Below are 13,255 nucleotides of genomic sequence, written 5' to 3'. Positions count from 1 at the left end.
CAACCTTCCGTGGAAGGCCAGATAATAAACTTGCGAGGCTTTGGGGGCCATTCAATCTCTGTTGTAACTGCTTAACTCTGCTGTCATAGTGTGAAAAGAGCCACAGACCATCCTCAATGAATGGGTGTGACTGAGTTCTAAGGAAACTTCATTTATAAAAGCCGATGGAGGGCTAGACTGAGCTCATGGTCCATACTTTTTGGATTCCTGCCCCAGACTGCAGGTTTCTTGAGGGCAGGAGCTCTGTCTCATTAATATTGTATCTGAAATGCCCTGCACATTGTAGATAACAATGACCCCAAAAATAGTAGTGGCTTCTCCATTACAGATAATGCAGATCCATTTAAAGACAATGAATCTTTTTGTTAGCTTTCCATTAAGTCTCAAGAGAAAAGAGCCAGTGTCCTTGGAGAGAAGAAATTGAACTAAAAGACATTTGACTACAGTCAAAGAGCTTCTTCCTCGGAGGATGAGCCACACGCCGTAGGAGCCCGCAGAGAAGGTAAGCTTATGTAAGTTACGAAGGAGGCATATTCTAGCACATTAAATGCTATGCATAGGCTTGTAACTGCATCACTAAAATGTAAGCTTCCCATTGGCCATGGCTTATCTTATTTTTCCTTTCAAGATTGACTTGGCTTGACATCCTGTCCATAGGGCACAAAGATAAATGGAAGATAAAGGAAGGCCAATTACATTTCTAAACAGCCAAAGGGCTACTCAAAAATGATTGAAGACAGATTTTTACTGAGAACATTCTGTTAATTAAATGTGTGGTAGCAGGAGAAGGAAAAGAGAAGTTGAGATCAAGTTACCAGCAAGGAGCACTATCTGATGCCCAGGAAGTAGTTTTATTACTTGAAAGTTTATTGTAACTTTATTTTAGGACTACATGACGTTTTGTTAATGACACATACTTCTATGAAGATCTTTTTCACTGACCGTGTTAATAGCACAGGTATCACTGGCATTGAGCTGCTAAGATCTCCGGGCTATATGTATAGAAATGCTAGGTTTGCAGTTGAATTGTTCAGATGCAATGAAAATGAACTGGATACTATGTGCCAAACATCGTGTTAGGTACTTCCACCTGCATTATCTGGGCAGAGGACATAGCATACTGCGTTCGGGCCCCAGTCCAGAAGCCAGACTGCCCGGATCTGACCACGGCCGCATCACTGACTAGCTGTGAGACCTTGAGAAATGAAACCGCTCTATACTTTAACCTCAGTCTCCCCATCTGTAAGAGGGTGAAGAAAAATAGTTGCTTCCTTGGAAGCTGTTGTAAGGATTAAATGAGAGAATATGTGTTCAGGCCTTAACACAGTGCCCAGCCCATACTAAGCTCTCAAAAAATATTAGCTATTATTATAGCTAATTTAATTAATTAGCTATTTAATTTATCCTCACGACATTGCACTGAGCTTGGTCTGATTACCGCATCTGACCAAAGAGGGAGCTGAGGCTCAGGCGGTAATGTCCCTGAGGTCATCGGTGGCCAGTAGTCAAGGATAACTGAGTCAAGTTCATTATACCAGGAAGCTTCTTGGAGGAGGACAGGGTCAAGCGCCATTGTATGTGCATCTCCAGCTTTGATTCCAAATTTGCTTTAAAAATCAATCTAGGGGCGCCTGGGTGGCACAACGGTTAAGCGTCTGCCTTCGGCTCAGGGCGTGATCCCGGCATTATGGGATCGAGCCCCACATCAGGCTCCTCCGCTATGAGCCTGCTTCTTCCTCTCCCACTCCCCCTGCTTGTGTTCCCTCTCTCGCTGGCTGTCTCTATCTGTGTTAAATAAATAAATAAAATCTTTAAAAAAAAAAAAATCAATCTAATCCCTGCACTGAACCGTTTCCATCTCCTCTAAAGTTTAAAATTATTCATGAGAACCTCCAAGTAGAGTCTACATTGAAAGTACTAGATTTTCCTCTATAGCAAAAGAAAAAACTATTATTTGAAAATAACATTGCTTTGTTAGGAAGTGTAATAATAGTCATCGTCTTGTGTAGTGTCCCTGGCTGCTATTCAAAGCCAAGCCCACTGTCCTTGCATTGTTTTTTCTTTAAATCAGGAAAGACCTGAAATTTGGCTCAGAAAATTTCCTTAATTTGTAAGAAGAAATATTCCCCTGGAAGTCCAGTTGTTATGACCAAAGAGGAAAAAGAAAGCTCTAACAAGAAATGACCAGCACTGAAACCACGGGGTTTTCAGAATTAAACTGCTGAACTCATGTCACATCCTTTCTTGGCCATTCTCTAGATATATCTGCCAAAACTAACAAAAACTGTTGCTCCAAGCAAAAATCTTCATAGGTAGTGACACTGATAATACCTCCCCACGCAGCGCCTCAGGGAAGCATCTGGATGGAGCTCAAAGGCAGGGATGTGCTGAATCATTCCCCCAGGGAGGGGATTTCTTTAAAGCAGCTTCAGACAGAAGAATAGCCACCCTCTGACCTCTGAACAGCTTTCTCTGGCAATTTCCAGAATGTCTGCTTCCAGAAACATGTCTTCCTTTGTTTCACCCCCATCAAAAAGCACTTACAAGACCCTCATTCACCTCTGGGGAAGCATCAAAGATGCAGGGGAAAAAAAAATCATATGGTCCCCGTGGTCTCGGAACTTATAATTTAAGATGCAGACACACGTAAAAAGGCACACAGACAGGAAGAGGTATTATGTCAATACACGGCCAGACAGCAAATTACAGTACTTACATCACATTTACCTAATCCACTTACTCGTCTCCAGCCTCAGTTTCCTTTTTATAACTGATGGAGGTAGGGATTCCATTGAGCACCAACGTTCTGTGAGTTGAGGATGAGTAAACATGGACACTGATGCAAGCCACACACAAGCCCCAGTAACCCTCTGTCCAGGCAGATGAAGGAAATGCACGACCTGCACAGATTCTGGAAGAGACAAGCCTGCTGGAACTGTCAGAATGACAGAGGAAGCGATGGCTCTGGGCCCGAAGTAAGAGACAGAGAAATATAGTTTTCAAAAGTCTAGAATAAACTTGTGTCAAAGCTTTATTTAATTCATTAATGAGGAATCCGGAGGACAGTCAAAGCTGGTTCAAGGAATATTTGAGAAACTGGGGTTTTTTTAGAACTGAAGAAAGAGTTTCGGAATAAGACTGCTAGGTTAGGTTCAAAAGTGGTTCATGTCCTACAGGGCAAAAGACCAACATGTGGAGTCTTCGTTTCTACTGTAGTGAAATAATTTATATTTTTATCAGGCAAAACCTTAAAAGTTAATACATTGCTTCAGAGAGTTTGGGACCCAGTCAATAAGCCAAACAACAGGGAAACCCTATCAATAAATAATCCTTGGGTGGGCCTGTTAGCTGTGCTAATAGCTCATTTTCCTCATTCCCAAATTTTGGATAGAGCTGGTGATCATAAATAATCCCCAAGAATAATTTTTGATTGCACGTATAAAAAAAAAACCCTCTGCTCTCCCTGTGTTTTTGTCTTAATTTACATAGAAAGAGGGGTCAATTAAATATATAAGCTTCATTGAGTATGATCAGCAAATATAGTCATAGAATGACACGAAATGTTGGCAACTTCATAAGCAATCTGGGTTGCATTTTCAATGGCCTCTACAACCTCAATTATTTCGTAGTGTTTTCTTTGTTTTGTTTTGGGAGGTTTTTTTTTTTTTTAATTGGCTCTTCTATTCCATGCTAGGAAAACATACCTAAGAAATTCATCTCCACTGGTTTCACATGCAGTAGCTACACATTTGAGTGAATTCTTCTCAATCTCTCTCCCTCCCCCCTGCCCCCGCCTCGGTCCCCATAATGTATGAAGGTTCCTGGCTGCCAGGAAGTGACCTTCTTTATAGGTGGGGACCCTGCAAGCTATAGAACAGATTCCAGATGAGTTTCCTAGAAAGGTTTTATGAGTGTTAGTCCCACATGGGAAGCACAGCTATTCTCCTTTTATGGCAAGTTTGGCATATCTGATTATATAAAATTTATTTGTAAGGATGACATTCCAGGTATAACCTTGGTTATATAATTATTTTTTCTAATTATATTCAGGTTAAAAAAAAAGCTTCTTAATGAACCTACGCAAATAACTATATTATCGTGAGAAGGAAAGAAAAACTCACTAAAAGAATTCTCCCTGAATTCTGAGAGGTCACAGAAAACAATTCAAATATTTCATTTCAATTGTAAAAGCACAGCCTACTGTACTAAGTGCTAAAGATAGATATAAAGGAAGAGAAAAAAACAACAAGGGGGCAAAGAACTTAAATAGACTTTTCCCCAAAGAAGATAAACAAATGGCCAATATGCCCCTGAAAATATGCTCAAGAAGACTGTCATTTGGGAAATGCAAATTAAAACCACAATTAGTGGGGCGCCTGGGTGGCTTAGTCGGTTAAGCGTCTGCCTTTGGCTCAGGTCATGATCTCAGGATCCTGGAATCAAGCCTGGAACAGCATCAGGCTCTCAGGCTCTCTGCTCAGCGGGGAGTCTGCTTCTTCCTCTCCCTCTGCCCCTCCCCCTGCTTGTGCTTGTGTGCACAGATGCTCTCTCTCATTGAAATAAATAAAATCTTAAAAAAAAAAAAACCACAATTAGATACTACTTTACCCCCAATTACAGCTTAAAAAAAAAAAAAAAGCTAAGATGCTTTGGTAAGGGAAGGGGAGACCTTGTGCATCACTGGAGGAAAGGTACGACGGTGTGGCTGCCGTGGACACAGCATAGCGTTCCTCAAAACATTAAACAGAACTACCGTGTCATCCAGCAAGTCTCCTTCTGGGTCTATGCACAAAAGACGTGAAAACAGGGACTGAAACAGGTATTTATACACCCATGTTCATAGCGTTATTCACAATTATAGCCCCAAAGTGGAAACAACCCAAGAGTCCATCACCAGCTGGATGGGCACACAAAATATGATACATACACATGATGAATTATTATTCGGCCTTGAAAGGGGATCAAACTGTGACACACACTACAGCACGGCTAACCCTAGAGGACATTATGCTGAGTGAAATAAGCCAGTCACAAAGGACAAATACGGTATGATACCACTTACCTGAGGCATCTAGAGTAGGGAAATTCAGAGAAACAGAAAGTAGGCCAGTGGTTTTCAGGGACGGGGGCAATGAGCAAGAAGAGTTAGTGTACAATGGAGACAGGGCTTTGGTCTGGGATGATGAAAAAGCTCTGAGGATGAATAGTGCTAATGGTTGCAAATGAATGTGAATGGACTTCCTGCCCCTAAACTGTACCTTAAAAATGGTTAAAATGGGGGCACCTGGGTGACTATCGGTTAAGCGTCTGACTCTTGATTTCAGCTTGGGTCATGATTTCGGGGTCATGGGACAGAACCCCACCCTGGGCTCTGTGCTGAGTCTGAAGCCTGCTCAAGATTCTCTCTCCCTGGGGCGCCTGGGTGGCTCTGTTGGTTAATTCTCAACCTTCAGCTCAGGTCGTAATCCCAGGGTCCTGGGATTGAGCCCCGCATTGGACTCCCTGCTCAGCTGGGATCTGCTTCTCCCTCTCCACTCGTGTTCTCTCTATCTCTGTCTTTCTCAAATAAATAAATAAAATATCAAGAAAAAAAAAAGATTCTCTCTCCCTCTCCCTCTGCCCCCCTCCCTGCTCACACACACACTCTCTCAAAAAAAAAGTAAAGGGGGGTTAAAATGGTATTACATTTTACGACAATAAAAAAAACGTACACTGAAGGTAAAGCACAAACCGACACAAAATGTAGGCATGTGCTGGGCATCCAGGACACTTAACATACGTAATGTGAATACACTCAATGCCACTGAATTGTTTGATAATAAAACCCAAAGGAACAGCTTCTCTGTAATGCATAAAAACAAGCAAAAATATGTATACACATAGAGAACTGATTAGCTAGTTTTCAAGACTTAGTGCAAACTGAAAAAACATATGTACATATACACACATACATGTAATATCTGATTCAATAAAATTTATTTTTAAAGATGATGTCCCAGGTATGACCTTGGTTGCCTCACTATTTTGTCTAATTATATCCTGGTAAAAAGAATATCACATTTCTAAAATGTAGTTGGTTCAGTGTTTCAACAGGTTATTGTATTTAAAATACAATAAAACTTTGGTTTAATATTAATCCAAGGTTTTAATTTTAACTAAGGATTTTAAGAATTATATTTAAGCCGTTAATATAGAAAGAATATGGTAATAGCTGATATAAAAATTGTCAGAACTATAATACAAATTAATGAACACAGAATTCTACACTTCTCTTAATTTTAAACATTACACAGAAGTGACGTTAGTTCATGTGATCAGTAATCCCTGGAGACACACCCTGGGAACCGGGAAAGGCCACTCTTGGGCCTAAGGAGCACACTGGGCACTTCGTGGGCAAGTGAGCCTTTTCGGGTCTTCATGAGGGGCAACCTCTAAAGCTGCCAAATTTCCAAAATGTTAAAACCATGAATGCATAAAAACAGAGTAAACGTGTCAAAGATTTATTTTACTCATTCATGAAGGAACAGGCAGACAGACAGCCAATTCAAGGAGCATTTGAAGTATGTATGGTATTTACAGCCACTGAAGACGAATGTGGAATGAGAGAGCTACTAGGTTAGATCTTCTAAACTGGTTTAGCTGTCTCCATAACCATATCCTTTGGGATTATCTGTTCTACCAGACAGAAATCATTTGTGTCTCTATCTGACATAAACCTCCAAGGTTTATAGGTCCTGATCAATAGCAAATGGTGATTCAAGCAAAGGTCAGGATCACTGAATAATCCTTGGAAGGGCCTTTTGGATCAAACTCCAGCATGACATTGGAAGGACATGCATTTCTCCTTTGCCTGATTTTCACATTGTGGGTAACTTTTCTTAGCAAGGCAGGCAGATGGTGCAGTTAGGAGAGGGGGATCTGGGCAGGTGAGCCTGGAATGAGAAGCAAGCTGGCTGAGAAGGCGTGGGCGCAAAATGAGTGGCCTTGTAAGATCGCCCTTGGACCTGCAAGGCCCAGGGCAGCACGGTTCTCCGGAAGAGGAGCTTGGCTGTCAGGACTGACAAGGGGAAGGTTGGAGCTTGACCTGGGAGCTGACTGGCACAGAGCCCTCAGGCAGGACACCCGGAACGACTTCCAGAGTTCTCTTACTCTGACTGCTCTCTGGCCTGAGCAGTTGATGCGGGTCTCTGTCAAAGGACTTCCAGAGTGTGGTCTAGAGAATGCAGTCACATCACCAGCTCCAGTGTGCGTGGTGAAGGGATGCCAAACCACTGCCCACAGGTGACCCTGCGAGCCTTCCCTTGCTTAAAGAGGGCTCTCCCCGAGGCTCTCTCATTGCACATTGAACTTGCTTCCTGATTCTGTCCACACCTCTACCCTCAACTACCCTCACCATAATACCAACCAATACTCTACAGTTCGAAGTCACCAGCACTGTGCCAAAGACAACCCTCCGTGCTCCCCACCCCCGCCCAAGCTCTGTCTGCTTGTCTAAAGCTTTCTGTCTCATCGTCAGCCCACAGGTCCTTGCCCTGTGGGTCCCCTCTAAGATTGCTCAGTCTGTCCTCTTCTGAGCATGCTCAGCTACCTTTCTCCCTCAGCAGCCATTTCTTGGCTCTGGGTACCTCCCCCTCCCAACTAACTCCCCGCTCAGCATAATCCCACACCTTGACAGGCTGCACACCACTGTCCCGAAGTACTCTGCTTTCAGCTTCTCTGTGTTCTAAATCTTCCTCGGCTTCCTTCAGGCTTGCCCCTCCACTGTGCTTTGAGACCACATCCCACTCTCTCCAAGGTTGCAAACGCACACCAGGTGGCCTATGGATTAGACCTATTGGTCCCTGGGGTTATCCAGGACTTTGGACCATATCCATTATCTTTGCAGCTGCGGCTTTCCCAGGTTGGCTTCAGGATCTGCACATGACCCAAGGCTGGGGTGGGATTAGATGTGGAACCCCTTCCTTGGCCCACGTCCACCTGCATCTACGATCTCTGGAATCAGCTCATCCCCTTAGGTTCTCAGAATCCCAGAACAACCCTGTGTGAACCTCAAAACAGCTTTAAAATGGAGCCACGCTTCTCTCTTTACAATCAGGCTTTCCAATTTTTGGAAAAGCTTGAGATATAATTAGAGGAAGTATTTGTGTCTATTATCCAAAGCCTTTAGAAAAACCCACACAGGCAAGAGCTTTGCTCACCTCTTCTACTGGCCTAGGGACCGAAGAGGTAAACACAGGGAAAAGGAGATGCCTTTCTGGCTTCCCTCCCTCTCCTGCAGCCATCCTCAACTCTTCAGGCTGCCAGGGGAACTCTCATGGGGTATGAACTCCCACAGTCCTTTTAGCACCGGCTCTGGGCAGTACGGAGGCCAAGCAACACGCATCGGGGGAGCCTTTCCTCTGATGCTTCCAAAGGAATCCAGAGGCCCTGGTCTCTGCTGCTGATCTTCCCCCCAGAAAGGGTAGTCAAGGAACCACAGAGTTGCTGGTTCCTCCTAAAGGGGCCCAAAACTTACAGCCCCAGTTCTGAGTCACTGGCATCTAATGGTATTTGAACGACTGACTCATAACTTGGCACATCCACAGTGTGAAAACTATTAAGGCCCATCGTACAATTCACAGAGGTTTTCTGAGGACCAAAGGAGATTTAAATCACTTTGTAGACCATAAGCTTTAGCTAAATGTTAGTATTACCATTCATGGTAATAACATAATAAGTAATGATAGTAAAATTTAGGTGTATCATTAATACACTAATCATAATAACACCTATTCTAGCGACACCTACCATAATAGCAGATCTTAACAAGTTCTCAGTCTCCCCATCGACCACTTTTTCTTAACATCACAGAGTGAGCCTCTATTTCCTCCATTTCTCTTGCCCATGCAAGGCATGCATTATTTCCTGGGAATTTTTTTTTACACCCTCCTTCCCACTTCCTCCCAAAATTTCTTCCAAAGACCCACACCTTGGACAGCAGGTCAGAGTTACAGAGCACGGAGGCATGCCACACCCCAGCCTGTCCCTCTGTCCATCAAGCACTTTCTTCCTCGGCCGCTAGGTACTCAGCTCCAGGGTCACCCATGACACCTCCCAAATGACACCCGGGCATCACACGAGCAAGGGTTTTGTGACCAAGCACATCTGGGAAACAATGGACAAAAATTAAACTTCTTTTGGTTTGCTTGTTCAACTGTAAGACTTCTTAGACTTATGCACTAACATATGCTAACAGATTTCTAGGTGAACGATGCAGCGTGCTGCTTCCCAAACCTACTTGGCCACAGAACCCTTTTTTTCCGGCACAGTATCTCACTGCGTCAACGTGCTGTGCACACTTGTCTTCCCCCCTCAGTGGGGATCACTCTTCTGATCTACCAGCCCAAACCTCACCCTGCAGAGATGCTTCCATCCACACCGGGCACCCAGTGCTGCCCGGCGCACAGCTCTGTCAGTTCACAGGCTAAGGCAGAGTCCTTCATCTTCCTGCCTCCCTCGGTGAACACATCTGGTCCACGTACAATCAGGAGGAACTCAGCAGAGCGGGGACTCCCCGGCTAACCTTAGCAAAAAGTCAAGGATAAGGTGGCTGGGGCGAAGGGTTGCAAGCAGGATGAAGTCTACAGGTCCCTCTGGCACCAACTTCCCTAGAGAAAAAAATCCCAATCTGCCAAGGGGTCCAGGCCTATGGGCTCCTTGGTGGCCCCGGAGACCACCCCAGAGAAACTCCCATCCTTGACAGACAAGGAGAGATTTATTATCCCATCCCAAGCAAGCAAGAATACACTTGTCTCCTGGGTATAGGGGGGAAATTCCACCTCCCCTTTGAAACTAGTCTGGGAATTTCAATCCTACTTGGGGATCTGGGTTTCTCCTTCAATTTAATTTTTTACTTGAGCTTGCATGCAGCCATATGCTGGCTGGGTGCCAGGTACTCTGCTAGGCCCTGAGGGAGGCAAAGCTGAAAGAGAACTATCATCATGGGGGCATGATTTGCACTTGAGGGACTTGGGACACATGCCTTCTTTGTCTTGCCCCCTGTAACAGAGATTCTAGGAGCAGCCTTAGTTGGGGGGGGGGGAAACCAAAGCCCAGTCAGGCCACCAGGGGCCATTGTCCCTGGTTGCTGTGACTATGCCTGAAGGGTAAGTTTGGAACAATAGCCTAATTGCCCTCTGCTGACAGCCCATGGCAAGCAGCAGACATAATTTACTATGAAGTTAGAAGAGCTTAAGCTTTGGAGCCTCTGCCCTGAACAAGCCCCTTCCAAGATCCTGTCCCTGCCTTTGGATTTATAATTTAGCTGCTTTTCCTTATTCCTCAACTGAATAGATATGGGCTCCACAAATCCTGTATCAGCCGTCGGTGGGTGAGAGGCACATGCCTCTCTAATTTGGTACCATTTCGTGGAACGTTCCTGGGCCAGAAGATGGTTCTGGACTTGATGTAACATGACAGAGGTCCTATGATCGGCTCTCAGGCCGGGCACATTTGCAGAGAAGACCGTGTCCTGGGCAGGCACTGGAGCTTCTGGGGCTGAATCACCGAGAAGGCCCCAGCACAGCCATGTGCACCATGAGACAACTGATCAACCCCGCCACTGAGCTTGAGCAAGGGAGCCTGCTCAGAATCCCCCTGGCCAGCGGGCCAGGCCGCAGAATGAACAACTCTTTTCCTACCCGACCTCGTTTCCAGGACAACGCTAGTGAACATCGGGAATCTTTCAGTCTTCTCAGCTTGTTACTGTATGTGTATGTTTCCCCCCAAATCTTATTTTTTTTCTTGACACAAGTGCACCGCATCGCGAGCTTCCACAGCCAGCACGTAGCAGGCAGAGACATAAGTAAGGACTAGTGTTCGCAGTGACATGCCCTCCCAGCCAAGTCACGGTTGTGTCTGACCAGTGTGGGGCTCATGCCCTTTGCCTCAAACATTCCCACCAGGGTCAGCTTCCTGGGGCACAGCCCCCCTTTGTGTCCTGAAACATCAAAGTGAAATGTTTCCTTGTTTCAGGCATGTCAGAACTCGCTGGATTCCCTTTAAAGTTCTCTAGAATCCCATTCCCCTACAAGAAAAATCCAAATGACAGTTTCAGAGCTGTAATTTATTTGTGCTGTTCCCCATCCCTTGGGGGATTAAAATAAAAAAAACCCGTGCTATTGCCCCAGAGAGCAGCCTCACTGGAAGCATGAGACGGGCTCCACGGGTGGAGAGCCAGTGCCAGGGAGACAGGCGGCTCACAGATACGCAGCGTGGCCGCCCTGTAAAATAGGAGGGAGCCCCAATAAAAAAGGCAGGCTTTGAAAAAGAACCCCCAGGGCCAGGCCCAACTGGTGGGAAACAGATGTGTCTGGGACTGGGACCGAAGGCGATTTGTGGGCCCCCTTTCTCATCGCGCCACCCCCTCCCCCGCTCGTTGGCGAGCCCAGCGTGGAGCCACAGCCTCTGGCTTGCTGAGAGTAGAACTGCGCCTTTCAGCTTTCCGTTACTGCTGGGTGATTGGAAGTTCCCTGCACTTGCGACCCTAATAAAAGCGTTCCCAATTAAAAAAAAAAATGTCTAAACAGGGAGCAGGGAAGGGATCTCAGATCCGGTACTTGGACAAAAAAAATTGTTAGGAAAAAGTGTCTTAACAATATGTCCTCCTTTGTTTTGGGGAAAAAGGAATTGATAGCTTTCTCTTTTTACTATTGAAGTCCTCTCCCTACAGAAAAGTAAGAAGGTTTCACACCTGACTTCTTCCCATAGCTGTCTGCCTTCTGTCTGCTCCTTAACTAAACAGAGGGTCACATTCTGCCCTCTCCCGCCCTTGGGCTGCTGAGCTATGGGGGGCTTCTTCCCAAGTCAGTCATCAGGTCCGGGGCCTGCGTACTGTCCTTGTCCTGTTCTCCATGAGCCGCAGGTCACCGCACGTGCCTGCAGCCACATCCATACGTAGAAGGCTTACCTCTGGTTCCTGTTGACTTTATAATACATTTTATATATACATATATATATATATATCTTAAAGATTTTATTTATTTATTTGAGAGGGGGAGAGGGAGTGAGCGCAAGCAAGAGCACAGGAGCAGGGGGAGGGAGAAGCAGACTCCCCACTGAGCAGGGAGCCTGACATGGGGCTGGATCCCAGGAGGCGGGGAACATGACCTGAGCCGAAGGCAGCCACTTAACAGACTGAGCCACCCAGGAGCCCCTCTAATACATTATATGTTTATAAGAATGTTGACAGTGTCCTGATTTTCTCCTGGTATTACACTGTTAAGATGGAAGCTGGGTCCCCCATCCTGTCTCAAGTCCATGAAACAATGTTTACCCTGATTCTGTTCAAGCCTGACTGCGAATGGAGGTTTGGTGGTTAGAGGTACCTTCTCCTTTGTCCCCCTTTTCACCTTTGACCTTTTGTTTTCTTTGTACTAACAGAGAGTGAGCACTCGCTCTGGGGCATTGCACATTCCCTCAGTGTAACGCTCACAGCCGACCTCCATCGGAGAAGGAAGCACTCGGAGCCCAGAGAGGCCGTGCAGTTGGGCCAGGTGCGCCCAGCGCCAGAGGCAGAGCTCTGACCACTGCCCCGCACCGCCTCACTCCACTGCCGGCCCACTTACAAGCGCAGAAGGAACGGAGCTATTTGGAGAGGATCATAGAGTGTTCGCACCAGAAGAGACCCCGGTGCCCCCAGACTAGTGCCGTCCTCACTGTACAACGGGAATGAGTGAGCACCAAACTGGCTTCCTTGGGATCAGCCAACTTATTAATTGAAGATGGAAAGATAATATGGAAATCTAACAATTTTGCCATTGTGTGATGTCTCTGGGAGAGATTTTATGAGGAAGATGGTGGAAACCATGAGCGAACTTTGGGGCTGAGATTTGTGTATGGATCGGTTTTTCCAGTGCTTCTCCTTTTCCCACATGGTGGAAATACTGAGCTGACCACGTATAAGCACCCCATAAAAATACGGGATTTCTGCATGGAAGGTCAATAAGGGGGGAAGCTACTCTCTAACAGCCTTGTGGCTTTTCACATCATGTCTCCTGTAACCCTCCTTTCCCTGCCCGGCCTGTGGCAGCTGAGGTGACAGTCATCTCGTCATCACCTGAGGTACAGACACTTGTTCACAACATCTGGCCTCACCGCAGACATCTGGGTGCCCCTGGCTACCCAGGATAAGCATGGCCGGAAATCAAAGATCTGTGGTGTGACTGCAATAAGCCAGAACTTTTCTGTGTCTCCTCTCTGCCATCCTCCGATGGGG

The sequence above is a fragment of the Ursus maritimus genome, unplaced genomic scaffold (genome assembly GCF_017311325.1).
Source record: "Ursus maritimus isolate PB19 unplaced genomic scaffold, ASM1731132v1 scaffold_31, whole genome shotgun sequence".
NCBI lineage: Eukaryota > Metazoa > Chordata > Mammalia > Carnivora > Ursidae > Ursus > Ursus maritimus.
Note: the sequence above shows the minus strand (reverse complement) of the source record.